The sequence below is a fragment of the Capsicum annuum genome, chromosome 3 (assembly GCF_002878395.1).
Source record: "Capsicum annuum cultivar UCD-10X-F1 chromosome 3, UCD10Xv1.1, whole genome shotgun sequence".
NCBI lineage: Eukaryota > Viridiplantae > Streptophyta > Magnoliopsida > Solanales > Solanaceae > Capsicum > Capsicum annuum.
The window spans coordinates 189,603,410-189,630,097 of record NC_061113.1 but is presented as its reverse complement, the minus strand read 5'-3'; positions in this window follow the sequence as shown (position 1 = coordinate 189,630,097).

Below are 26,688 nucleotides of genomic sequence, written 5' to 3'. Positions count from 1 at the left end.
ATCATTTTGGATTCCATTACTAAGTTATACCATGCAATAGTTTAATGAAAGTCCCCCAATTTAAACAAAATCATTCTCATAAGCATTTTATCAAACATGTTAGAGGAATATATTTTCAAAAGCAAAAACCAATTACAAACTAACCATTTCCATGCAACCAAATGTTCAAACCACCATTATAATATGAAAACCATAAATAAAAAAACCTGGGAAAACCATAACCAACCATTATAACCAAAACCCCAAACATATATTTGAAACCCAAAACCATACAATAATTTTTCCATGAAAACAATTCATAAAATATGCCTTTAGTATGAACTAACAATAAGGGAGGAGTACAGGACTTAGATTACGAAGATGACAGAGAGAAATCACCCGTATATTCCCCAAATTGATCATACTGATGACCCCTAGCCTTCCTTGATCCAAGAGCCTTTGAGTGAATTTAAGAGAATGTTTAAGTATTTTAGATTGACAATACTAGGGTAAATAATGTCCCAATAGTTATATAAGTCATGGGGTCTTAACAGGTTAAAAGGGCAACTGTCCAGATTACCCCTAACATAAACTGCATAAAATTCCCGCAGGATGGTATGACCACCCCACCCCAACCATACCCTATGATACGAGTGGTACCTTTATCTCGTGCCTTAGGCCTCCCCTTGGACCCCAACACTTTCCAACATACGACCACCCAAGCCAAATCATACCCAACCATACGATTAGTACCCTTAAACTATACCTTAGGCAGAATAGAATCCCTCTAGCCTTAACTTAGGAAAACATATAATTGACAATATACTATTAGTACCCTAAGATACGACTTGGATGATCCAACTGTACCTTAGATAGAAACTAACCAAATCATACTAATTACCATATGACCAAGACCAACCAAATCATACCATATCATAAAAGAAGTACCCCAAGTCGTATGATGGTAGAAGATAAAAATCAAGAAATTTTTCTATAGTTCAAAACCTAAGGTGTATCAGTCTCCCCCACTAGGATCAATTATCCTCGAATAATGGAAAAGGTAGTACAAGCATGATTTACACCCTAACATATCCATTCCAACCTTTAACTAAGTTAGAAAACAGTGATGCAAGAAAATTAACTTTCCTTTAACCAAGTTAGAAAACAAAGATGCTATTAAGAACACATACCTTCCGCACAAATATCTGGAGCAGTAAAAAAATATGGATGCTTGGACTTTATTTCCTATTTTTCTTCCCAAGTATCCTCTTCCACCTTGTGGTTCCACCATAGAACCATAACTGAGACCACATCTTTGGTCCGCAACCGACAAACCTACCAATCTAATATCTTAACTAAGATCTGTACATAAGACAGAGAATCTGAGTTACCCAATCTCTCCAAAGGAATAACCGATGAATGATCACTTATACATATTCTCAATATAGAGACATAAAATACTGAATGAATGGAGCTCAAACTAGAAGGCAACTCCCATTCATAAGCAACATTACCAACCCTTCTAGAAACCACATAAGGACTAACATATCGAGGACTAAGCTTCTTGTTTTTAACTAACTGCATTACCCCCTTCATGGGAAACACCTTTAGGAACACCCTATCCCCAACCTCAAACTCCAAGTCTCTATGCCTCACATCCACATAGGACTTTTGGTGATTTTGGAAAACCTAAAGGCTATCCCGAATCACCTTCACCTTTTCCATAGCCTGATAAACCAAATCTGGGCCAATCATATCTACCTCACCAAGCTCAAACCACCCAATAATAGATCTATACCACCTACCATATAATGCCTCAAAAGAGGCCATCCCAATGGTAGAATGGTAACTATTATTAAAAGAAAACTCGATAAGAGGTAGATTCTTAACCCAATTACTTTCATAATTAATCACATACATACAAATCATATCCTCTAATGTCTATATAGTCCTTTTTGCTAGCCCATCCATCTGCAGGTGAAAAGCAATACTCAGACTAACCTTAGTCCCCAATCCTTTCTGAAATAACCGTTAGAAGTGAGATAAAAATTGCATACCAATATTTGAGATAATCAAAATAGGTACCCATTAAGCTTCAAAATCTCATGAAGATACAACCTCGCATAATCCTCAGCCAAAAATTTAGTCTTTACTGGCAAAAAGTGAACCAACTTTGTCATTCTATCCATGATGACCCAAATCGAATTGATTCTAAGACCAGGGAAGACCAGATCCATATTGATCACCTTATTACATTCTGGAAATTCAATTTCCAAATACAACCCTCTAAGCCTCGTGTGCTCAACTTTTGCTTATTGAAAAACCTGCGCTGGGCCATAAAATCAGCTACATACCTTTTTATACCATTCCATAAATACATCTTTTTGAGATCATGATACATTTTGTCGAGTTGAGATGTCCAACACAGCATGATTCATATGCCTTAACCAAATCCTTTCTCGCAAACCGTCAATGTTGGGAACACATAACCTCTCTTGGTACCATAAAGTAATATCACCACCACGGTTAGCTATCACACCCCGTTATTATTGCCTAATTGAAACCATTACCATAGAACCTGTCCATTATTCTATTTGCTATTAACCAAAGCTATAAGTAGTGGTATCATCATACCGACTATAGCTTACAAGAAATGTCCTTAGCCAAACACTTTAAGAAGAAGGGATTCCCATGTACCCATAGATTACATTATTAAGTTGTTTGGGGGAATCCCATGTACCCCACAAAATTTTTATTAATTAGTTTGCTTGGAGGATTCTAGTGTACCCCATAAGGATGTTCAATTAAACCAATTACATACCTACCAATACCTTAGTATTTAACCACTCTAAACCATTTAAAATATTTATACCATTTAGGATTCCATTACCAAGTTATACCGTGCAATAGTTTAATTAAGGTCCAACAATTTAACCAAAAACATTCTCATAGGTATTCCATCAAACATGTTGGTGTGATATAGTTTTCAAAGACAAAACCAATTATAAATAAACTATTCCCATGCAACCAAATGTTCAAAACCACTATTATAATATGAATACCATAAGTAAAAGACATGGGAAAACCATAACCAACTATTATAACGAAAACCCTAACATATATTTCAAAACTCCAAAACATATAATAATTATGCCATGAAAATAATTCATAAAATATGCCTTTAGTTATAACTAACAATGAGGGAGGAGTGCATGCCTTAGATTATGGAGATAATAGAAAGAAATCATTTATAAAGCCCCAAATTGATCATACTGATAAAACCCTAGCATTTCTTGACCTAAGAGCCTTTAAAAGAATTTGAGAGAGCGTTTAAGTGTTTAGAGTAAGAATACTAGGGTAAATGATGTCCCAATAGTGATCTACATTATGGGGACTTAACATATTAAGGGGGAAAATGTCCAGGTTACCCTCAACTTAAACTACATAAAATTCTCACAAGATAGTACGACCACCCAACCCCAATCATACCCTAGGATACGAGTGGTACCCTTATCTCATAACATAGTCCTCTCAATTGACCCTATCACTGTACCCAACTATACAACTAGTACCCTTAAACCATACCTTAGGCAAAATAGAATCCCCCAAGGCTTAACTTAGGACAACATACGATTGACAACATACTACTAGTACCTTAAGATATGACTTGTACGATCCAACCATGCCTTAGATAGAAACCAACCAAACCATAATGGTTACCATACGACCAAGACCAACCAAATCGTACCACATCATACAAGAAGTACACTAAGTCATATGATATCCAGAAGACAAAAACCAAGAAATTTTTCTAAGGTTCAAAACCTAGGATATTTTGAAAGACAAGCTCAGTTTGAGATATAATAGCCCTTTTGAGGTTCTCTACACAGTTGGTGAGGTGTCTTATGAATTAGTTTAACCTCCAGATTTTGTGGTAGTTCATCCAGTTTTTTATGTCTCTATGTTACGATGATATATTTCTAATACTTTTCATGTGCTTTAGGACTCATTCCAGTTGAATGAGCACTTGACCATTGTGGAGGAGCTCGAGCTTATTTTGTCTAATGATATAAGGTGGTTGCATACCAGAAAGCTCTCTATAGTTAAGGTTCAGTGGATACACTACTTAGTGGAGGAGGCCACTTGGGAGATCCAGAGCAAAATATAGGCCCGATATCCTCACATGTTTGAGACAGCAAGTATATCCTCAACTTTAACTTTTAGGGATAAAATTTCTATAGTAGTAGATATTGTAATGACCCTCTATGTCATTTTCCGTAATTTTGCTTAGTTTTGTTATTTATCACTTGCTAAAACTAATAATTTGGTTACTGGGCAATTCATTTGATTTTTAGAACTAATTCTCTATTTAGAAGTCTTCATTGGTTCCAAATGGACACTAAGCAAAAAATTTAATAAAACGATCTCAGATACAAATTCTAACTACTTCATCAGCTCTAAAATATAAAACTTTTGGCTAGGTAGACCTTTAGTTCAGGTCTCTATACATCTAAGCTTATATCGGCCTCTTAGTTAGAAAGTGGGAAAATTGGTAATATTGGCTTGGAACCCACATTTGGTCTAATCGACCTCCAATGGAAATTTTGACTTCATCGATGCATTCAAAATATCAAATTTAGTGGGTTTACATAGTTCATTTGCAAAAATCAGATTTTGAATGAGTTTCAAAGGTCGAAAAAAAGTTTTAACCGTGTTAGCACCGGAGCATGGCAATCGCGGATAGGAAATGGTGATCGTACCATGGTTATCTCATCACAAGTAAGGGCGATCGAGGTACCTCTATGCCTGGAGGGGATATGAATAGGAACCTTGGTCATGAGTTTGACCATTTTCACTTCTTCTTGAGGCCTAGAACCAAAGAATAGGACTGTTAGAGATAGGTGAGGTAGACTAAATCTAGTCAGTACATTGGATATAGGGGAGAAGTTGGAGAAGTTGGAGAAGATGGGGGCTTAGGAGTGTAGAGCGACGTGGATAGTATGTGGCTTAGGGCTATTAGTTACATCAAGAAGACTACTAGAGAGGTGTTGGGTATCTCAAGAGGCTGGTCTGGCTAGTATTAGAGGGATTGGTGGTGGAATAAAGAAGTCAAGAAGAAGGTAGAGATGAAGAAGGTGGATTAAGGTGGAATAAAAAAGTCAAGAAGAAGGTAGTATTGGGGGGATTGGTGGCGAGAGTAAGGATGAAGAGGAGAAATGGGTAAGCAGAGAGGAGTACAAGTTAGCTAAGAAGGAGGCTAAACTAGTAGTTATGGCTTCTAAGACAATATCTTTTGAGAGTCTGTATACAGGATTAGAGAAGAGAGGTAGGGAAAAAAGGTTATTTAGGCTTACCAAGGCTAGGGAGCGGAAAGTTCGAGATCTAGACCAAATGAAATACATTAAGGGGAAGAATGGCAGAGTATTGATGGAGGACACTCTCATTAAGAAAAGATGGCAGTCATATTTTTATAGGATTTTGAATGATGAGAAGGACAGATAAATTATGTTAGGAGAGTTGGAGCACATCAAGGAGTGTCACGATTTTTGCTATTATTTGCATTTCAAGTTAAAGGAGGTCAGTGAGGCTATTTGCAAGATGTGAAGGGGAAGGGCAACGGGGCATGATGAGATTTTGGTGGATTTTTGGAAGTTTTCTAATGGGGCAGGGTTAAGGTGGTTGACCAATTTATTTAACAATATTTTCAAGTCCACAAAGATGCCCGAGGCGTGGAGATAGAGCATGATGATTCTTCTATATAAGAACAAGGGTGGAATTCAGAGTTGTAACAACTACCGTGGTATTAAGTTATCGAGTCACACAATGAATATTCGGGAGATGGTGGTGAAGCAGAAGTTGAGAAAGATTGTCTCTATTTTGGAAAATTAATTTGGATTTATGCCTGGTCGCTCGATGACTGAGGTAATTCACCTAGTGTAGAGACTGATAGAGCAGTCTAGAGAGAGGAAAAAAGATATTCACATGGTGTTTATTGATATGGAAAAAGCGTATGATAGAGTCCCTAGGGAGGTTCTTTGGATATTCTTGGAGGCGAAGGGGGCCCCTGTGGCATACATTAGGCGAAGTACATTGAGTGCACATTTAGTGACTCGAGGCAAGATGATAAGGTAGTAGTGAAGTTGGATTCCTAGGCAGTTTATAAGAGGGATAGTTTTAAGTATCTTGGTTTTATGATTCAGGGGAATTGAGTGATTCATGATGATGTCTCTCACCATATTAGGGTAGGTTAGACAAAATGGAGGCTCCTTTGGGAGTTTTATGCGATAAGAAGATGCCCCACAGCTTAAAGGCAAATTCTATAGAGTTGCAGTTCGGTAGTTTATCTTGTATGGAGCGGAGTGTTGTTCGATTAAGAATTCTCACATCCAAAAGTTAAAGGTGGCGGAAATAATGATGTTACATTAGATGTGTGGATTTCCTAGGGTTTATAGGGTTAGGAATGAGATTATTCGATAGAAGGTGGGAATGGTATCGGTAGAGGATAAAATGTGGGAAGTGAGGTTGAGATGGTTTAGTCATGTGATGAGGAGGGGCATGGATTCACCAGTTCATAGGTGTGATAGGTTGGCCTCGTATGGATTCAAGCGGGGTAGGGGTAGATTGAAAAAATACTGGAGAGAAGTGACTAGAGTTGCCATAAAATAGTTACAGCTTACTAAAGACATGACCCTTAATAGGAAGGTATAGAGCAAAAAGACTAAGATAAAGGGATAAGGTGTATGGATGAGTCTTAGTCAGTAGTTAGAAGGGCTCTGGTGAAGCTCGGCTATTAGTTTTAGGGTTGGGGGAGGGGGTTCCTACGTTTGGTAATGTATAATATTTTTGTGGATGTTTTACCTCTGTTATTTTTACCATGGTTCATGTTTTTGATATTTTAGTCTATTGTTCTTTGTCTTGAGTTGGGGGTCTATCAAAAATAGTCTCTCTACTTCTTCGAAGGTAGTGGTATGGACTACGTACATTCTACTTTTCTTAGACCCCACTATATGGGAATATACTGGGTCTGTTATTATTGTTGTTGTTGTTGTAATTTCTTTAATTTTTCACCAAACCCCTATTATCTTAAGGGATTGATTTTAGCCCTAATAATCTTGGTTTTCACATATTTCTTGAGGGTTATGATTTGCTAATGGTGCATGGTCATTTGGTTCATCTTGGAAATATGATTTTCATATGTGGGAGCCACGTGTGGGTTTTTGGTGTGGTTTTGGACCCGAAGCATAATTGTCAAATATAGGTATATTTTTGATAGCTTGGCTCCTTGCAGAAGCTTCTCAGAGGGAAAAAGCAAAGCTTTAGGGTATTGTTGAGCATTCTTCAGATAGGAGGTAGGCTAGGCTTACTCCCTGATAGATTGAGTTATGTTTTGATATAATTGTGATATATTATTAGATTGAGATAGGTTTTAAGTATTGGATTGGCGAAATGCAAGACTTGGGTGAGTTGGACCATTTAGGATATGTGAATCTTAAAATTGAAAAGATTAACTTGTTACCCTTTGACTTAGGTGGAATAGACTTCATTACTCATGTTTAGCATAAGAATTTCTTAGGATACTCAATATAAGGTAAATTTCTCTAGGTGTTCATACTTAGAGTAAGTTGGCCTTAGTTGCTTATGCTAGTGAAGGTCTCCTTATTTCCATTGGACATAGTAAAAATGCTTGAGTAGAATAACTACCTCAGGGCTTATGGTGGCTTACTTTATATCTATGAGTTGATTTAGATACCATAGCCTAGTCTGGGGTAGAAATTGATTTAAAATGTATTTGGGGATTTAGATGTGGGCTTGTTGACCTACCTTAAGGCAAGACTTATGATTAGTTCCCTTGAACCCTTATGCTTAGTAATTGACTAGAGAGGGCCCTTTTGTGGCAATATTGATGAATCTTGATACTTATTGGTTATGCGGAATGACGTTGAGAATAATGCCCAAGGGATTATGCCTTGTATGCCTTATTGGCTAAAGTTGATGTCAAGCTATTAATTATGTTGTTATTAATTATTGTTTGGGCTAAGGAACGTGCTATTAATTGAGCCCTTTACTAAAATATGGCCTAATCCATAAATGATGTTATTAAACACAGTATGAATAAGCTATATATTATGTCATGCTTTAGTCATCATTCAAAATAATGATAAATTATCTTTAGGACAATAGTGAGCCATCGAATACGTTACTAATGGGCCATTTTCCAAGATATTGCTTATGGTTATGCCCATGGTCTAAACACCTAGATTATGAATTATGGTGATTGCATTAAAAGTGATTGATGTTGCCCAAAACTAACTCTAATAGAAGTATGTTGTAGTCGATTGTAAATATAATAACCCAACTAAGTTGGGGTCGAAACCACAGTGAAGATGCTAAACAGTTGCTTGACTTCATGTAATCCACGAGGAGTACAGGAAAGTAAATGGGGGAATTTTGTATCAATTGAAAATAGCAACCAAAACTTGAGTGCTTTTGAGTTGTAAACAATAGAAGAAGAACACTAGGCGGGGAACACCCCCTAGCTTCTCAACTCTATAAGTTATTTTGCCTATAAATTCTACAAGATATGTATTATCGGACGTCTTGTGAACATGAAGATAAATCTCATCCTTTACCGATTCAGTCTTAGGGTGTCTCCTTGTTTCTCCTTGCTATGTTCTCAGTTCACTATCACCTTTTGAGTTCAAGTGATTAAATAAGATGGCGGGTACTATATGATAGAGGTGAATCCCAAATTACTGTCCTCATTTTCTTTTCCCAATCATAAGATCCCTTGTAAGGATGAATGCAAATACAGGCTATCTCAAGCTTCTGCAGTAGCTCAGAGATTAATTATTGTGAAGAAGATTAAGATACATGCATAAACCGTAGAATAGATAAGTATCACACTTCCTCCATAGCTAATTCTCTAGGGTTCTCACAATCCTAGTCAAGGAGATTAGTTGTTCATGTCCATGCAAAATTCCATGATTATCAATGAAGGAGACATGTAATTAATTGCACAAATTATGATAAACAAACTCCAAAGTCTTGAATTGAAAAATAATCAAAATCTCAAGAATAATTTTAAAAGTATGTAAACTACCATAAGAATGTATAACCTAATAAAAGATAAACCCTAGGGTATTTATAGTATCTCAAAATAATATAGAAATCCTAATAAAAATGGGAAAGGTAAAGTTATGTTGGCACTCGGTGAGACTCGGTCTTCAACTCTGACCGACATCATGCGAGTCATACCATGCCTTCTAGTATCCATTTCAGTGTCGGATCTCCGATGGCTTCAACTTTTGTTTCTTTATACGACTTCATCTTACAAGTCGTATCTTGACAATACAACTCGAGTTCTTCACTTACATCCACTTGGGACTTCTGTCTTTCCAACCTTTGAACACTTGTCTGTGTACGGCTTCCCTACATGAGTCATACTCAAACATTGACTTGTATAATTTTGAGACTTCAGCTTTTGATGGTAGATTTAGATTCTGTTTTATTTACGACTTCTTCATATGACTCGTATCTTTAATTATAAGTTGGATGCTTGAGTCGTATCTTCTCCATACTTAGATTCTCAATTTGGCTTTAGGTTTTGTTATGCTTATGGGTTGGCCTACTAGTCGTATAGTGTGTTGACGACTCATTAGGTGACTCGTACCTTGATTTTTCTTTCTTTTTTTAAGCTCTTTTTGTTCCAAATTAAGTCCAACACTCTTGTTGACCTACTTAACTTTCAACAAACACAAAAGTGAATCATATCTACTAAAACAACCTAAGTACACGAATAAATTCTTGGTTTTAAGCATCTAAAGTATCGTGTTTCCACGACACATCAACACCCCCAACTTATACTTTTGTACGTCCTCAGTCAAACAAAACCAAAAACTATTTTCGAACACAAAACCAATGCTCAAACAAGAAGATCATAAGCTACCATGGCAGTAATTTTTGAACTCAAATTTTAAATCATGTTACTCCTCTCCTAGTTTTTACTTTTCAAGATTCAAACTGTGTATATCAATTTAGTACACAGATAAACCAATGATGGAATTACATTATCAATAGACAACTGGGAATATATATAAACTACATTCACTAAATAATCTAGCAACTTAGCAACATAACCCATGTGCACTCACCGTCAAAGAAATCCCATTCCCTCTCATTATGGATCAGCTAATCTATTTAGGGATATAGTAAATATTCTCCTGCTCACAAAGAAGAATCGTCGGTGTATATAGAATCTTGCCCTTATGCTATCTTCCTAAGTTTTCAAACAGTCGTGATAGGATCACTATAGGGCTTTATTCACCTTGGAACGTAAGCTTGTGGCCGGTGTCATATCTTTTGGGATTCATTTAGTGACTATGCCTCCTTGAAACTATGTTTTGTTTGGGGTCCACTAATTTCTCCATTTTTTCATTTATTTCCAACCTTATGTCTCCCTTTTTTTACTTTAAGCACTTTCGGCTCTGACTAGAATGGTTTTCTCACTTTATTTTCTTTGCTTTTTCTTTTCATTGCACTTTTCTTTTTTTCTTTTATTTTCACCGCACCTGTCCAAGTTTTAACTATTTTTCTTATACACAAAATTCTTTATACTCATTTTCTCCTATGCACCCCTATAATAGCCACCCTCAACTTAGGTGATTTGCCTGAGTTGAGGTGCACAGTTTCCAAGAAGGACCAGGGCTAAACAGGTTCATGGTAAGGGAAATGGTAAGGTGAAATTGGTGGAATCAACAAAATTGGTCTATTCAGGCTCATATATTTGGATCAAAGGGATTCATACTTTTTATTTAGGGTATTTAGGTTCAGGTGGACCATAAAAAAATTTCCTATGATCACTTCCTACTCGACTATCTTAGACCTAGTTAGAAGAAACCGAGCAAGTTCTAGATTCTGACAAACTGGGAACTCAGTAATTCCTCACATGCATTTGCACAGGGTCACATTACTAAGTACCATACATCCGGTGTGCAACTATTTTTTCCTAGTTGTTCTATCCCTAATCCTAATTCCATTATTAGATTCCCAATAGTCTCAGACATCTACATATATCACACAGTCACAAAATGCAAAAATATAGGAGGGATCTCAACTTTCTCAACATAATTTAATTAAACACAAATGCTTTAAGAATAACCATTTCAAATCCACAATTTATGTTTCCATAATCTCGAATTTTCAAAACCATGAATCATAATTTATTACTACCATAGGTTTAGATATTCTCCCTATCTCAGCTATCAGTACTAAATCCTGTAAGTCATAGTAGACTTTCAGCTATATATACTTTTCAGCTACTCCCAGCTATTCGGAAACATATTTAAGATATACCCCACTCTCAACTAAAAATGTCTACACTGTCTTCAGTGCTAAAATAATATAATGTAAGGATGAACGGTCATACTTGGGCGCTCAAGGCACAGGCTTAGCAACATCAGCATATGGGCTCTCAGATCAAGTCTTACTCTCCTCAGCTCTCATCCCATCCATCGAGATTGACTTAAAAACAATAGTCGAGGGTACTACATTATCTCTTTCAGTATCAACAACGGGTGGTCTCGAACCATTGGCTCCAGCAGCCATCTCACGAACCTGTATCACCTAGACTCGCTCATCTTGAATACTCTCATCTCGGGCCTTCTTTGATGAACATTATTCTTCTCATCTTTTTATATTTGTCTCTCTTCTCTCTTCTTTGGTATCCTTTACTGGGTTTGGGATCACCCAAATATTAGAAATATGCACCGTGGTCATCACCATCTCAATTACAAGCTTTGGAACCATCGATCTATCATACAGTTTAGATACTATCCTCTTAAACTTTGGAACTTTAGATTTAACCTCAATAATATCGGGCATCTTTCCACCTCACAAAAATTGAGTAATCCTCAACTCAAATACATTCAGCCACCCATGGAGTCATCGGTCCTACTTTACAAACTCCATGTTGAGCTAGGGCTTCACACCCCCTTTCATATATCCAACCTTAGCCTCTAATATGGCTAGTTTGGTCATGACCTTGGTCCAAAATGTCTGTGAAATCATCATAAGTCCATAAGGCATACCTCATGGCCTGGGCGGTATAGACTGTACAGAAGGTGGGGCACTAGAAGTACCCACTACATCTGTCTGTGAAGTCTCAATTTGTACACCTGCCTCAGCAGTCCCAACCTAACCGCTCTGCTGGAACATATCTGACATCAAATATGCTGCCTACCTTACCTGTTCTGACAAAGGGTTGGCTACATCTTTGATTAGGCCTAGCTCAAGTGTTTATGGCCTCTAACATCTCATTAATCCCTTGGAGTTCTTGTACTTCTATAGCCAAACAAATTTATGTGATCATGTAGGGGTAGGCCATCTATGATTTTTCACCACCAACTGCATGATCTCTCATTTTTTGGTATAATAAATCTAACTCATAACCATCCATGAAGTCAGCTATCATGGTTGCCTGAACTGGCATCAAAACATTATCTCTAGTAGTTCGACATAGCCAGTTTCTATCCAATGTCCACCAAGCTTTACCCTAGAAGTTGAGGGTATTCTTCTCAATTTTCTGTGAGACCACCCCAGGGCCTCCTAAAACCCATACTGCATTCTGGTCATTTGAAGATATACGTTCCGCAATCTATCTAAACAAAAAAATCTTTTCCTCTTGGTAATCTTTTTCATTTTATTCTATCGGTAGTCCATTTCCTCAGTGTTTACCGGAGCCTGATACACTGGTTCATATATAAATATCCTAATCATACGTGGGGAAATATCTACTAGTACTCCCTAAATAACAAGGAAAGTAATTGGCTCACCGTCTTTCCACAACTAACCTTGTGGATATTATAGTTGAAGTTCACCTTTGTATGCCACATAAAATTTTCATACCAGCACCTCACTATACTTTGCAGGCTCCCTCTTCATCTATTCAAATCCATACTGTCTAAAGCGCTTCTCAAATTTGGGTAATAATATTATCCCAGTAGTCGTCAATCTCTGATCCAGCTATAAAATTCGTCTAATTTTTCCACCTCAAAGTCTGCTCAACCCACTATTAAACTTCTACATATCAGGGTACCCTATCATTCAACAATAGGGACTAGGTTAGTGGTAAGTGCAAATAGGAGATCTTGTCGGTCAATCGGGTTGGCATCAACCTCTTCTGTGTTGTTGACATTATTGGAACCAGCTTCTTCTAAACTTGATTCAGCATTATAAGGTGGTGGTGTATTCAAAGAGATAGTAGGATTCTTTCTCCTCAGGCCTCGTGGAGGTGTTTTCTCTGGGGTTACAACCTTCTTCCCCTTTACTTTGCCATTTTTTTGTCCTTTTGGGGAAACCTTACATTTTGTTGAGTCTTCACATAGCTCATCGTTGATTTTGGATTACACATCAAATTTAGAACCAGTAGACTCCAAGCTAGTAGTCGGTGCTTACTTGTTTCCCTTTTAAGCTTGTTTGGATGAAGATTCGTTCTTACGAGGTATTGTACCTGCAAGTACACTATCATTAGTAAGTAAGTAAAGAAAGGACAACAAAAATTTAAAACTAAAGTTCAGTGTGCATGATTTGTAAAGGGTATCAGTAGGGGGTACTGGTTATATCAATTGGGTACGACTCGTATGAACAAGTCATATGTTACATAGTGCATGAACAGTTGTTCAATGGTCAGCTTAAGACTCCTCCTAACAAATCGAACCGAGAAGGTATGACTCATTACCAATAGTTATAAGCTAATCAAAAACATTTTATGAAATAATATAACTCCCAGTAGGTACGACTTTATGAGTATGAGTCATATTGTTTGGATACGACTCATGTAGGCAAGTCATATCCATTCCAAAACTTTAAATTTCTTAGACTTCTGTGTTATCAGTAGGTACGAGTCCAGTTAAAACCCTTTAACCAATGGGTAGGAGTCATAAGAAGTCTCGTATCTACTACAACATACAAGTCCAACTTTAAATTTTGACTTCAAAAAAATCCCCAAAATACCCATATACTTTAGAGCATTTTTATCCTATTTTCAGTCAAAACAACACTTAATAACAATAACCAAACCCCAATTCACTCCTAATTATCATTTTCAATTTAAATCCAAGAACTAGGGTTCCAAAATTTAACCACCAAGCAATATCAACTTAGACCAAGTTAAAACCAATTCACATTGATATTTCAACTTGAAAACTAGAGAGAAATAAGTTGGAACACTTACTTGTATGAGCAAATTAGGGTTGCTTTGATTTTTTTTGAATTTCTTCAAAATCTGTACTTAAATTCAAGCAAGATGATTAATTTGAGCAAAATAGTAGTTTGTGCAAGTTGTTTTTAGGTTATTGTACGTACTGTAAGCTTTGATTTCAATCAAAAATAATGTGTGTGAGGGATTCGGGTGTCGGGTACCCAATGGGTGCCTTCTTTTTAGTTTTAATCCAATAGCTGGGTCGGGTTGACCTACGACCCTAACCTGGTAAGTTTGGGTATGAGTTGCATATATGAATCATCAATTCATACCCAGACTTACGGGTGTTTTCTTTAGGTCATATAGACCTAGAACCTTACCTGGGTTCTAGAGTCAAAACGATTCAATGTAGTGCGTCGTACCTTGAGGGTACAACTTTTTATAAGAGTCATATCCACTCCAAAAATGTTTACCTAATTCTGCTAAGTTTCCCAGGTCCATATGACTCCTACTCACAAGTCGTATTGTATATATACAACTCATAAAGAGTCCTATGACCAAACTTTTTGAACTTTTCTGGATTTCTTCTACACTCTTTTAGCCCTGTACACTGAACAAACATATTTCCTATAAATAAATAAGTATAAATCATGGGTTGCCTCCCATTAAGTGATTGATTTAACATCGCGACACGACGTAATTGCCTTGGTTACTCAGGATTCACCAAGGTCATTTCAAAAATTACATCAATTTCCTTAGTGTTACCCATGTAGTGCTTTACTCTTTTCTCATTCACCTTGAACGAGGCTTTACCATCCATCTTCAATTCTAAAGCACCATATGGAAACACCGTAGGCACTGTAATAGGACCATACTATCTAGACTTTAACTTACTTGGAAACAACCAAAGCCTTGAGTTATAGAGCAATACCTGGACAACTTTCTTGAAGATTGTTTTCTCAATTTTGCGATCATGATGCAGGTTTATATTCTCCTTGTAAAGTGAAGAACTTTCATATTCCTAGATTTGTAATTCATCTAACTCATTCACCTTTTTCAAGCTTGATTTGGCTGTATCTTGCCACTAAAAATTTAGCTTTTTCAAGGCCCAAAGTGCTTTATATTCGACCTTAATAGGCAAGTTACAATCCTTGACATACACTAGTTGATATGGTGAAGCACTAATTGGAGTGTTGAATGTTTTCCGATAAGCCCATAATGCATCATCTAACTTTTGTGACCAATCAGTCCTATTGACATTCACTGTCTTATCCAAGATAGACTTAGTTTCTCTATTGGACACTTAAGCAGTCCACTAGTCTACGTATGATAAGGTGTTTCCACCTTTTGTTTCACTATATACTTCTCAAAAATACCTTTGAATAGACAATTACAAAAATATGACCCACTACACTAATGATACACGTGGGCTGCCAAATTGATAAAAGATATACTTTTTCAAGAAAGCGATAACACTACGCGCTTCATTGTTGGGAATTGCAACTACCTTCGCCCATCTAAATACATAATCTAAAGCCACTAGTATATACTCCTTGCCAAATGAACTCACAAACGGACCCGTGAAATCTATACCCCATACATCAAACAATTCCAATTCTAAGATAGAAGTCATAGGATGTTCATGGTGTCTAGAGATATTACCTTATTGTTGACACTGGTCACAGGCGAAAGCAAATTAATGTGCATCTTTGTAGATTGTTCGCCAAAAATACCCACATTGCAAGATTTTGTATGTTGTATGGGTTCCACTATAATGATCCCCAACTGGCTAAGAATGACATGCCTCAAGTATGCTTATCATCTCTACTTCAGGTATGTATCTATGAATAATCCCATCCGTACAAATTTTGAACAAATAAGGCTCATCCTATAAAAACTTCCTTACCTCACACATAAATTTCTTTGACTATTGAAAGAAAAGATCTTTTGGAACTATTGAATCAGACTGACCCACTTGTTATTAGCAATGGGATACACTACATCAGCATCCAACCACTTAATTATCTCTTTATTCATGACCTCCTACATAAGAAGGTTGATTTGACACTGATGTTCAATACTTGGAATACATTCCGATTCAATCTGAATTTTATGAGTACACAAACTAGGTAGGACACTCACAATATCTGCAATGGACCAACCAATAGCCCTCTTAAATTTCTGTAATACTAACAACAATTCTTCCACTTCTAGCTATATCAAATCGGCTTCAATGATTACAAGTAAAGTATTGTTGGCCCCCAAAAATATATAACGTAAATAAGAGAGGAGGGCCTTCAACTCTAAGACCAGTGGCTCTTCAATGGATGGGTGAGCAGGTGGAGTAATTCTATTCTTTAAATCTAAATCTAGCTTCTTTGGTGCATAAGTATAAGATCTACTCCTATGTAGTGTGCATATCATCTTCTCATACTCCTCAATAACGTCACCATTAAAATTGATGATCACAGCTGAAAGTGCCTCAATACCCACTCTTTCTTTTATAGGAACAGCGGTATCAGAATCATCATCCCAAAGTGTAACTGCATCATCATCATGGAATGAAGTTGCTTCAGTATCATACACATCTATTACAAAAATCACTCTCAACTCATTAGGATGCCTCATGGATTTGCACATGTTGAATATCACTTGTTCATCATTCAATCTCAACATCTGATATCCTATCTTCAATTCAATTAATGTCCTTCCTGTATCCAAAAATTGTCTTCCTAATATAATTGTGACTTGGAAGTCCATTTTACAATCTAAGATTAGAAAAATAGTAGAAAAGATAAAAAAGGCACTTTTCCCAACACATAATATAAAATACCAACTGACTTTTTCACCATCCTGTCTGCCATCACTAATCTCATGGTGGTAGGTTTTAGGGCTCCCAACCCAAATGCTTAAATACTGTAAATGGCATAAGGTTGATGGTAGAACCCAAATCACATCACATATGAACAAAGGTAAAAGATCCAATGGTGAATGGCATAGTGAAAGCACTAGGATGCTCCTTCTTCTCCATCAAAAATCTAGTAGCTACAGCATTGTAATGATGAATATTGTCAACTAGATCATAACTAACTTCTCTCTTCTTGGTGATTAAATCTTTCATAAACTTTTCATAGCCTAGAATTTGCTCCAATGCCTCTACCAGAGGTATGTTGATAGACAAATCCTTCAACGTGGAAAAAATATTTGATACTTACCATCTTCTTATTTCTTTCTCAGCCTTTGAGGATAAGAAGGAAGAGGTTTTGCAATGGGTTTAAAAACAAGTTCCTCAACCTTATCTTTTCCTTTATCTTACATATTGCTACTTTCTACCTCAACTGGATCATCATCATTTTTCTGCTCATCTACAGCTGGTACGGGTGGTTCTGCGGTGACTTTACCACTTTGAGTGGTGATGGCATGGTAGTGACTTTTATTCTTTGGATTTTCTATCATGTTACTTGGGAGAGTGTTAGGCTATCTCTGATACACTATGGATGATATCTAACCAAATTGTTTCTCCAACTTCTTAGTTATTGTAGTGTGTGACTCAGCTTTTTGGTTTAGCCCTGATAATTCTGCCTTGATATAGTTATGACAGTTCTCCTAGCTATCTTTCCCTTTGAGTAGTTTTGACAAAAATTCCGCTATTCTAAATTCTGAATCATGATTACCTGGTAGAATATATTAATCAATAGTTTCCTTGTAGTCATCTTTCCATTGCTAATCACCATCTCTCTCTCTCTACTTCTGTCCCAATATCTATTATATAATATCTCCGACCTTGATTTTCTTACCCTTGTGTTAAAAAATTTGCTATTCTATGATCAAGATACTTTGCCTCTTCTTCAGATTCAATCTCAAAAGGTTTAGAAGTAGACCTCTTTGCCACAACTGCATTCACATTCTTAGTACCCATAGTTTTGAACTATTTTGTAAGCATCCCAATATTTGTATGAAGATGTGCAACCTCTTGTGCTACCATAGCATGACCTACTCCATAAGTACAAGTAGCTCTAATAGTATATGTACCTGAACCACATTCTGAATCTCTAGTATGCCATCCTCTATTTGTCACTAAAATATCATCTAGCATATCCTGTGAAGCATCCTAATGAAGATGCATAAATGCTCCTCCCAAAATAGTATCTGCTATTTCTCTTGAACTATCATTTAGTGATCTATAGAATATTTCTGATAAATTTGACCCTGCTATTCTGTGATTCAGCATCACGCTCAGCTTCTTCTTAAATCTAAACCACACCTCATACATGGACCCTGCAGATAACTGTTTGAAGTTATAAATTTCATCTTTAAACTCTATCATCCTTACAGAAGGGAAAAACTATTCAGAAACTATTTCTACAACTTATACCATATGGTGATAGATCCTCTTGGAAGTTCTCCTAACCATAGTGATGTTTCTCCTGTAAAATAAAATAGAAACAACCTCAGTATCAATGCTTCTTGATCCACCCTCGAAATATTATATGACCTAAATATCCCAGTTAAATTAGCAAGATGGATGTTTGTATCATCCTTAGCTGCTCTCAAAAATACACCCTTCAAATTCAACAATTGGATCATGGTGCTAGTAATGTCAAATTTCACATTTGGGGCTATTGCATGAGGAACAATGGCTCTTATCTCAGTAAGTTCAACATAACCCATATTTTTTTCATCCTCATATGGGTCTAAGTAATGATATGTAAGAATCAATGGAACTCTGCCTCTCTGAACTTGATGATCAACTACTTGTCTAGTCCTAGCAAGTCCTCTATGCCGAGCTAATACAACCTCTTTAGCTAATCAAGCTTCTTTATCTAACTGAGCCTTTTCAGTTTCTCTTTACTCTCACTGTAGTAAATGTTGTGTCTTTACATCTACTACATTATATGGATATAGTGGATCACATAGGAGTATCATGTTTGGATCCACAGGTACGGGGTCTTGTACCCCAATAGGAACTCTATTAATATCTGTTCATGACATCCTTCTTGGTGTTTGAAGGATTCTTTGTCTCTGGATCAAATAAGAGTAAGGGATTGCCTCTTCTCCTTGTGTTTGGCATACATCGGCGTATGCCAAATCAAAAATAAAATATAAAATCAGCAAACTTCACCAATTCAATTAACTACTCAAATCGTCTTCCCCAACAACGGTGCCAAAATCTGACGTTGCCCAAAACTAACTCCAATAGAAGTATGTTATGGTCGATTGCAAATATAATAACCCAAATAGGTTGGGGTCAAACCCACAGTAAATATGCTGAATAGTTTCTTGACTTGATGTAATCCATGAGCAATACTGGAAAGTAAATGGGGGAATTTTGTATCAATCTCAAGTAGTAACCAAAACTTGAGTGCTTTTGAGTTGTAAATAATAGAAGACAAACACTAGGATTATGTTTCCCCTAGCTTCTCAACTTTGTAAATTTTTCATGTTCAACCCAACTATTATGTTGTTCTTCATATAAAGTCTACAAGATTTGTATTATCAGTCGTCTTGTGAATATAAAGATAAATCTCACCCTTTACCAGTTCAATCTCAGGGTGTCTCTTTGTTTCTCCTTGCTATGACCTCATTTCACTGTCACCTTATGAGTTTAAGTGATTAGGTGAGATGGAGGGGACTATAAGAAGGAGGTGAATCCTAAATCACTGTACTAATCTTCTTTTCTCAATCATAAACTCCTTTGTAAGGATGAATGCAAATACAGGTTATCTCAAGCTTCTGTAGTAGCTCAGAGATTAATTATTGCAAAGAAGATTAAGATACATGCATAAACCCTAGAATAGATGAATATCAGACTTCCTCTACATAGCTAATCCTCCAAGGTTACCACAACCCTAGTTAAGGAGATTATCCATTTTTGTTCGTGCAATATTCCATGATTATCAATAAAGAAGACATGTAATTAATTGCACAAATTATGATGAATAAAATTTAAAGTCTTGAATTGAATAATAACCAAAATATCAAGAATAATTGTAAGTGTATGTAAGCTATTGTAAGAATATGTAACCTAATAAAAGATAAACCTTAGGGATTTATAGTGTTTCACAATGACATAGAAATCCTAATAAAATGGGAAGTTAAAGTTATGTTAGCACTTTGTACGACTCGGTCTTCAACTCATACCGACATTATACGAGTCATACCATGCCTTATCATATCCATTCTAGTGTTTGATCTCCTGAAGCTTCAACTTTCTATTCTTTATATGACTTCAGCTTATGAGTTGTATCTTGACAATACGACTCATGTTCTTCACTCATATACACCTAGGACTTCTGTAACGCCTCGAATCTGATACCCAGAATGCCACACGGTGCTCATGACCCCAAAGGACCATAAGCTAACCTATCACTAATATCTATAACTAAGCACTACATAACATACTATATAAATAAGGAATAAAATAATGGAAGGTTATAAGGTTCAAATATTTGATAAAACATAACATCTGGAGATATGATATATCAATACCAAAACAACTGAAATAACTGTGTGAACATGCTAGTCTAAAATCCTCTAAACTGCCTGAATAAGGAGTTGATGGGACATGTCCCAAACCAACTCCAACTACTAAAATAAACTAAGTACTGAAAGAATGAAATAGTTAAATAATAATATCCTCAGATGATGAGGACTTATTGCTAGTCTGTCTGCTGAACGACTAATCTACTAAGGATGCCCTGGAGCTCATGTTTCTGAACCTATGGTATAAAATACCATAGTGCAAAAGAAAAGCATGCGTCAGTACGTAAGAATGTACTGGTACACAAGTGAGGTAAGCTAAATGCAAAGGTTCATATGCATAAACTATAACTGACTAACATGAACATGAACATGACTATGTCAGGATACATGCATGAATACATGAACTGTAACTGAAATCATGATAATACTGAATTTGAATACTGATAACATATGTTTCGTATTAACTGAGTGACTGTGTCTGACAGTCTTGATTCTAATGGAACTAGCTGAGTTCCGTGCTAAGACAATCCTGAATTCTGTATAACTATTTAAGTTCTATTACTGAGACTAAGAATGAGATTGTAACTTTGAGAAATAGTCATCTAACCAACATGCCCCAAATGAGATAATATAATTGAGTTGGGGTCCAATCAGTAACCCCAATTGCAAGGGTGTCAATACCGCGCCACGGGTAAGGACAAGTTGTAAGTAATCCTTCATCTAATAGGTACTCTAAGGAGAATGGTAGGAACCTCATCTAACAAGTTAAATCACCTCATCAACCCTCATCTAACAAGTTAGATATCTCAACCTACGCTGGCTACGTTGTTTTGGAGTGTAAGGATTGCTTCTAAGAATCACACTTTCTACTTGTAGGTGAGTTCCCTTCCTTGTGCTCACTCGATGCTGAATCCTACTCCCATCTAATTAGATACTGAGTTAATTATATTGAAGTGACTGGACTAAGTTCCATTGACTAATGGAATATTACTGAGATCTGATAACTGACTGAGATTTCTGAGACTACTGAGTTTTCCTGTGTCATGAGATGGACAGAATTCTACTGAACATGGCTTGACTGAGAGTATCTTGAAAACTGACACTGGCTCTAGGCACACAACTAAATTATTGGGAACAAGTACCCCCAGGACTCGATAGCATGAAACTGACAACACTTGACACTTCCTGGACTCACAACCATAATCAACAATCCATAATATAATCATTGGGGAATTTCATAAGGCACTTGATTATCATGGTTTAGTACATGAATAGGAATGCATATAAACATGTCATAATTTAATAAGATAATCTCATGAACAATCCCTAAAACAAATTCAATGCATAACAATAACATGAAAGTCATTTTGAACATAAGGGTAAAGACTGGGTTCATCAATTTGGTCATAATTGAGTCCTAAAGCATGATTCTTGTTCTCTTGGGCATTTTATCAAACACATTTCATTAATAACCTTAGGCTTAGGCATATATACTAGTATAATTTCATGAAAAGTACATGAAGACTCCAACTTAGGATTCATACAACCGCATCAACATAATTAAATTCAACCCACCACATGTAAATCACAATTCATGAATTTAAAATGGGATTCTTGAGCTTCATGGGTGAAAGAAACCATGAATCAACACTTTACATACCTCAAAACTTGAATCTTGAAGGAGGTTAACTTTTCTTGAAGATTCTTGAATGGTGACGTTTTGATTCTTGAGTTTTCTTGAAGAAGGGTTTAAATCTTATTATTGGGTGTTGATCTTGAATAAAACCCTAAATTTGATGTTATGGATGAATGAGGAGTTATGTGCTTTGATTTGATGAAACTAGGTATTAAAAAGAGTGGAAAAAACCCCTTTAAAATATCATTTCAGTGCTATTTCGGACAAAATTGATGGTCTGGGGGACGGACCGTCACTCCAACCGTCAGTTTTGGGCAAGAAAACAGACTTAATGTGTTGGTTGCAACGGCCAAAGCAATGGTCCATCGCTGACTTGATGGTCCATCAGCTTGCCCCTTGCTCCTGGGTAGCTCGGACAGCTCTCAGTAAAATGGCCATAACTTTTTACTCCGATACCAAATTTTGGAAAAATTAGTATTGTTCAAAATCTAATTCAATTATCTATCTGTTGGTGGGTCATGAACTCAAAAATTCTCAGTATAACAAAAGATATTCTCATTTGAAGTTGACTATGACAATATCTTTCTCAATAATTCAATCGGTAAGGGATGTTTTAATTCATCTAATAGCTAAGACATATTTGAGGCCTTAATATACATCAAACTTGATCATAAAACTAATAGACCACTAAAATTTATTTCTCATGAGCTTGAAGCATGGTTCTACTATCGGTTGGGATTCTCGGGGTATTACAACTTCTGTCTTTCTGAACTTTGAAAACTAGTCTATGTAAGGCTTCCCTATATGATTTATACTCAGACTTCCAACCCATATATTTCTAAGACATCAACATTTGATGGTAGATTTAGACTTTGTTATGCTTATGACTTCTTCATACAACTCATATCCTTGCTTACGACTTGGATGTTTAAGTTATATCTTCTCCATACTTAGATTATCAGTTTGGATTTAGGTCCTGTCATGCTTATGAGTTATCCTACAAGTTATATAGTGTGTTAACGACTCATGAGGTGACTCATACCTTGATCTGTCTTGCTCTTTTTTAGTTTTTTTATTCCAAATTTAGTCCAATACTCTTGAAGACCTATTTTACCTGCAAAAAATACAAAAGTACATCATATCTACTAAAACAACCTAAGTACATGCATAAATTCTTGGTTTTAAGCATTGAAAATGTCGTGTTTCTATGACACATTAGTGATGTATATGATTTTTGGCCAACTTATCATTAATGTGATGTGTGGCTATGGATTATGCTATTAATTAAGCCAAAGACTTTGTTATCATGTGGATCATTGAATAGACTACTATTTTAGGACTTGGGCTATTATATTACTATTTTATGCTTTGTGTAGTAACAAAACTAGTTCTTTTTCTAGAAATCCCTCTTGAAGCTAATATTGTGAGTCATGATACTAAGGGCTCTAGAAGGTATATTTATTGACTATATTAGAAGCTATGTTACTAACCATGTAGAATCCATTAATGCTTTATAATATTCATGCTATATACATTCATATACTTATGGATAAGTTTTCCTTGATGATTAATGATGATATTTGAAGGTATGTTTCTCTATACTTCTCTTTTACTTTACCCTTGTGGGGCTTGTTATTTACTTTAACCCTTGTGGAGTTTGTCTTTACTTTACTTGTCATTTACCTTAGCCCTTGTGAGTTTCGTTCTTTATTATTGATACCAGAAAAGGCCAAAGGATATATTGTGATTATATGTTAATACTCAATAAGGCCGGAGAATATTATTATGATATGTTGATATATGACAAGGCTGGAGGATATTGTGATGATATATTGATGCCCAGCAAGCACAAAGGATATTATGATGATATGTTGACACCTGGTGCAGCTAGAGGATATTAACATGTTTATTGATACTCGATGAGGCCGAAGGATACTACGATATTATGATGATGCCCGGCAAGGACGGAGGATGATTATTGACGTTCCTATATGTATATCTACCATATTGAACCCAACTCACACTATGTATAGAAATTATAGGATATTTGTGCTCTTGTGTTGGAAAAAAATTTGGTAATAGAGATGTCGGTCGCAGTCTTCTAATGAGTTAAGGTATTAAGTAATATAGTTGGTGATTTAAGGATGAAATATGCTTAGTGGTGGATATTACTTAAGCGGATAATAGTGACTAGTGGATTTGTGAACCTTAGTGATAAAGAGGACTAGTGGCATTGATGGCTATTAATAGGGATGATTAACTTATTATGGTGGTTAGTGATAATGGAATTAGCGGTGGTGATTATTAGTTTCTATTGATGACTAAGTTGGATGATGATTAGTTGCTAAATAAGAACTTATGGATTAGTGATGCTAATGAATAAAAGATGTTAGTTGATAGAGGAATAGTGAATAAGTGGTGATTAGTGGTCGTATGATGAATGGTGACTAATGGGATGGATAGAAATGTTGGTTAATTATCGAATATGGTCTAGTGATGAATCTTGACTAGATGCTTAATATTGGCTAGTTAGTGAATAATGGTTAGTTGTTGACACTTGAATAGTGATTATGTGATGAATAATGGATACTAAATAATTAGGGGTTAAAGGATAACTAGTGAATAATTGGTTTAGTAATAAGTGTTGGCTAACTAATTATGAGTGAATAGGGTGTATTTATAAGATAGATTAATATATGATGGTATGGTTATGGTTATGGTTACGAGTAGATTGGTATATTTTATTCAATTAATAATATGGATGATGATTATGAATGCTGGTAAATGGTCATTTAATGGAAATTATGGAAAACTAAGGATAATGAGGAAGTTCGGCTATTGTTGATTTGATCGTTTTATGTTTATCTTAGGTGTACTCTCATGTGGTATGGGACTTCATGATGAGTACTTTACTTAATACACTAGTTAGTGTATGGGTGCCAACATTGTGCTTATGTTTTCTTGTGATTACACTTGTGTTGTTTTGTGATTCCAAATTGCTTATTTCTCATGCATGAAGGTATTGACATGCATTTATGCCTTATGTTATATGATTATTCCGTTATTTAATACTTGTAATGCATGGCGATAATGGCATGCATTGATGCCTTATGCTATATTATGATTCTGACTTTTTATGTCTGTTATGTACAATGATATTGACATGTGTTGATGCCTTTTGTTATGCTGTTATTCCGAATTGCTTACTTATTATATAAAGTGATGATGGAGATGATTCAGGTTCGAGTCTATACCTTGACTTATTTATGATTATCATGCATTTTATCATTCCTTATATCATGATTTAGCTCAGTCGGCCGATTATACCTACTGAGTACCCATTGTTTTGGTACTCATACTACACTTCTGTACATTTTTGGTACGGATCCCAGTATTAGTTGTTGTTGTTGATCGTGGTTTGTGTTGTGATCAATTTTTGATGATAAGGTGATCTCTTAGATTTTAAGTCACACAATTTCATTCTATCTCTTGTATTCAGTCTTGTGTATTTGAGATAGATGTATTAACTATTATAGACTTGGAGTTGTATTGATACTATTAGAAGCTCTTGTACTAACTCTAAGAGGATTTGAGATTGGTATCTTTTATGACTTTTTATTCTATCTAGAATCCTTATGTTTAAAATTAATGTTCTCAAATTTCACCTATATTGGGCCTTTCTTATTAGATTAACCCATTGTGTTAGCTCCGAGTTATGGTGTTTTCTTACCTACTGGTGGGAATTAGTAGGTGCCATTATGACTCATAAATCAGATTGTGACACATATAATCTCTGATCCTTAAGAGTTCACAACACAATTTGGAGGTGATTGGCATGATCCTCCTCACTCTTAGAATATACCAAGATATTATCAATAAACACAATCACGAACAAATCAAAGAATTATCGGTCTAAATAGCCGATTCATGAGATCAATAAATACAGATGGAGCATTAGCCAATTTGAATGACATCACTAGAAATTTATAATAACCATATCAGGTTCGGAAGGCAGTCTTAGGTATATCCACCTTCCTAATCTTTAGTTGATGATAACCCGACTAAATATCAATCTTAGAGAAGCATCTAGCACCCTAAAGCTGGTTAAAGATATCATCAATCCTAGGAAGAGGGTACTTATTCTTCACTTTCACCTTATTCAATTGTTGATAATCTATGTATATCTGAAGGGAACCGTACTTCTTACACATGAAAAGCGTAGGAGCACCCCACGAGGAAACACTAAGATGGATGAAACCCTTAAAAAGAAGATCCTTCAATTTCTCCTTAAGTTTTTTCAACTTAGCCTGAGATATTCTATATGGAGATATAAAAGTAGGACAGTTATCCAATAGAAGATCAATCCCAAAATCCGTTTCCCTATTGGGGGGGA